The sequence below is a fragment of the Canis aureus genome, chromosome 13 (assembly GCF_053574225.1).
Source record: "Canis aureus isolate CA01 chromosome 13, VMU_Caureus_v.1.0, whole genome shotgun sequence".
Classification (NCBI taxonomy): Eukaryota; Metazoa; Chordata; class Mammalia; order Carnivora; family Canidae; genus Canis; species Canis aureus.
The window spans coordinates 13,873,699-13,877,141 of NC_135623.1; the positions used below are offsets into that span (position 1 = coordinate 13,873,699).

Consider the following 3,443-nt stretch of genomic DNA (forward strand, 5'->3'; position numbering starts at 1 on the left):
GGATGCTGGAAGAATACAGGGACCTGAATGTGCTGTGGGAGGGAGGACTGTGGGGGTGAACGCGGGGCAGCGCTGAGGTGGGGGGTCCCGCCTCGTCACACGGTAGTGGCCCTCCAGCGTCCTGCCCAGGTTGGTTGGCACGGCCTCTGCTCAGCTCATGGAGGGGGAATTGCTAGTCGGGTGGCTGGGGTCACGGGACCCCTCGGCCTCCAGTCATTAGGAGCCTGGCACCCTGCCTGTTGGGCCCACACGCCTCCAAGGGGGCCGCCTCTGCTGCACTTACCTTGCAAAGGACCCTGCCGGGCCTTGAAGGAGGCTCCAGTGACTTCTCCGGCTCTTGCTGCCACATGTCCGGGGCAGCTGGGAGGAGGACACAAGACCTCTTCAAGCCCTCACAGCTCTCCGGATTGGCCCCGGACGTCTCTAGCTGGAGGTCCCGTAGGCACCTCGGCGTCACCCTGTCGCCAGGCCATGCCTCCCACGCGGGCGGGAGCTGTGCGGCTCGCATTCTGACTCTGAAGGGGTGGGGTTCTGAGACAGAAGCTATCACTTTCCACTTGGGATGATTCCGCATCTGCACACCACCCGGTCGGTCACGGACGTCCCCAGTGTCGTCGTCACACCGATTGTCCGTCTTCTTCCCGCTGCAGCCAGTTGGTAGCGAGGCCTGGGCCGTGTCTCCCCGCAGTATCTCTCGAGCCGCTGGTAACAGTCCCCGCCCCTTACTAGGCACCTCCCTTGGCTGCACTGCATGCCTCCTCTCCAGTCCCCCGTGGCCCCGCATCACGGTGTTCAACAGGGTTCCATGCCAGCTGTGCGTCCTGCTGGCACGAGCAAGTGGGGGGATGTGGCTCAGCGGGTAGAGGGAGTTACAACTGGGGAGGACACCAGACGTCACTCCGTGGCTGCTGGGCTCCTGGAGAAGGCGAGAGGGGGGGAAAAGGTGGGTGCAGGGGGATCCTCCCCACCCATTAGTGTCAAATTATTTCTCTCCTCAAGGAAGATGAGATAAAATTTGGAGGTTCGCCTGGTGTTGTGGTTCTGTCTCTACATAGGAAACACTTGAGTTGCTTTTTATTTTTATTAATTATTAATTTTTTATTTATTATTTTATCGATTTTATTTATTCATGAGAGACACACAGAGAGAGGCAGAGACCCAGGCAGAGGGAGAAGCAGGCTCCATGCAGGGAGTCACGGCCTGAGCCGAGGGCAGACGCTCCACCCCTGAGCCACCCTGGGGCCCCCACTTGAGTCGTGTTTTAAAGGTATCAGTGCAGGTTCTGATTCAGCCCACCTAGGACCCTGCATGTCTACCCAGCATCCTCGAGCGAGGGAAGGGCCCGCACCAGCATCCTGTTCCACAGCCCTCCTGCCTCTGGGGTGAGCGCTGTTATTTCCACTTTGCAGATGTAGGAGCCGAGCCGCGGAGAGACGATGACTGGCTCAAGGGCGTGCAGCTGGTAAGGGCCAGAGCCTGAACTTGAACCCAGATCTGCCGACCTGGCGCTAGGGCCACCATGGGGTGGGGGTGGGGGCCTGCGGTCCTTGGGCTTGTTGGGCGCTGGGGCAGCTCGGGAGGGGCTTGTGGTGCAGGGGGGGACGTGCGGGGTTACAAACTTGGTGACAGGGCTGTTCTTGGACAGCAGGGGGGGTGGAGGACGCATGGGACTGAAGATGCATGGTAAGCCGTCCTGTGGGACGTCCGTCCGTCCAGGAGGGAATCGGGGTCGCCTCAGGCCCACGGGGCGGTGGGGCCTCACTGAAGGTCGAATGCGGTGGTCTGTCCTCAGCCGGGGGGCAGGGGAACCAGCCTGCCTCCGACACGGTTTGGGGGCCCGGGGCCCTGAGATAAACCAGGCCCAGGCTCCGATGCTGCTCAGCCGAGCAGAGCAGGCCCCTAGGTGTGCAAGGACGCAGCCCCGAGGAGACCCGCTGAGCGGCCCCTCCCCAGCCCGGCGGCTGCAGGTGCACTTCGCATGATCCCCGCCTCCTGGGTTCCAGCGGCCTCCCTGGAGAGGGGCCTAGGGGGAGCGTCCAGCACCCTGGGAAGATGGGCTGACCGCTGCCCCGACGGCCTTTCAAGTCTCCCTGCTTGGCGGCCGGGGGCTTAGGATGTCTCCCGTTCAAAGGCTGGTGGGCTGAGCCAGCCGCCGGGGGAGCTTCAGGCACCTTCGCGGGAAGCCTGTCAAGACGTGGCGGGTGTCTGGGTCTGGCTTGTGGGGAGACGGGAGAGGGATCACAGGGAGTCCTTTGGACCCCGTGGGCTGCGGGGTGTGGGAGTTGTTCCCCTGACGTCAGGCCCGCTGGTGGGTCCGACTTCCACGCGAGGTTCGGCCACGGGGCTCGGCCTGGAGGGAGGGAAGGGCAGTGGCCTGAGCTCTGGGAGCCAGGGGTGACTCTGTGAGGCCCCATTTCCAGGTCCAGATGGAGAAACAGGGCCCAGAGCGACCACGTGACCCGTCCAGGGCCTGGCAGCCGCTTCCCAGCAGGACCGGACTCCCAGCAGGGGCAGGGCCGAGGCTCAGGCTCTTGGGGCCACTGACTCATGTATTTGTTTTTCCCACAGAGATTTATTGAGCCTCTGAAATAGGTGCCAGGCACATTCTAGAAAAGGGGCTGCTGTCCTCGGAGGCGTGTGCCAGGAACCGCTTAGCAGAACATCCCAGCTCTGCCCCAGCTTGGCCCCTGCCTTTGTTTCCAGGTCCCCTCCACGCGCTGTGGTCCAAGTCACGGAGCTGCCCTTTGTCCTTTGGATTCGCCGGCCGTTTAACCGATGTTCCTTCTGCTGGAAATGCCCTCGCCTCCCGTCTTGGCCCTGACGAGCCCTCTCACCTGTCGGGCACGGCGGTGTCCCCTGAGAGAGGAGCGCTCCTGCTTCCCCTCCAGCAAGGTTCCTGTTGTATCATCTGCGCGCGTGTCAGTGTCTGAGTCGCGGAGTCGCCAGCAGATCTCAGAGCCGCGCAGTGTTTTAGGGCCTCCCCCGAGGGCACACAGCTCCTTACGGTTTGAGTCGGGATCTGAACTTGGGGCCTTCTAACCCCCAAGCCAACAAAGCTGGGTAACCCCCGGAAGCCGTGGCGGCTACAGTAGGCGGTATCTTCTCTGCAGTGGGCACCTGGGGTCCCCGCGTTCACTCGCTGGGGAAGATTTCCCGGGGGGAGGGTGGTGGGCAGCGGGGGCGCCGTCGGGGACTTCCAGTGAAGAACAGATGGATGGATCGTGTGGATGCGCGTGGGAGGATCCCCAAGGCAGTGAGCGGGCCCAGGAGTGGGCTGCCCTCCCCATTCTCAGGGCAGCTTGTGCTGCTCCGCTTACTCCTCCTGTTTCACACCGGCGCCCACTGAAACCCGGACCCCCGGACACCCGACAGGACTCGCCTGAGCCCGAGTCCAAGACGCAGGGGTGGGACGCAGACTCGGGTCGGGTTTATGCCCGAGCTTG

The 3,443-nt window shown here is 63.1% G+C and overlaps 1 long non-coding RNA gene across 1 annotated transcript; it reads left to right on the forward strand.

Moving 5' to 3' along the window:
- The first annotated feature begins 1,413 nt into the window (after positions 1 to 1,413).
- LOC144281543 (uncharacterized) lies at positions 1,414 to 2,907 on the forward strand. The gene is made up of 2 exons (XR_013350014.1): positions 1,414 to 1,462; positions 2,704 to 2,907. It is a non-coding gene; the product is annotated as an uncharacterized LOC144281543 (long non-coding RNA).
- The last annotated feature ends 536 nt before the right edge of the window (positions 2,908 to 3,443 follow it).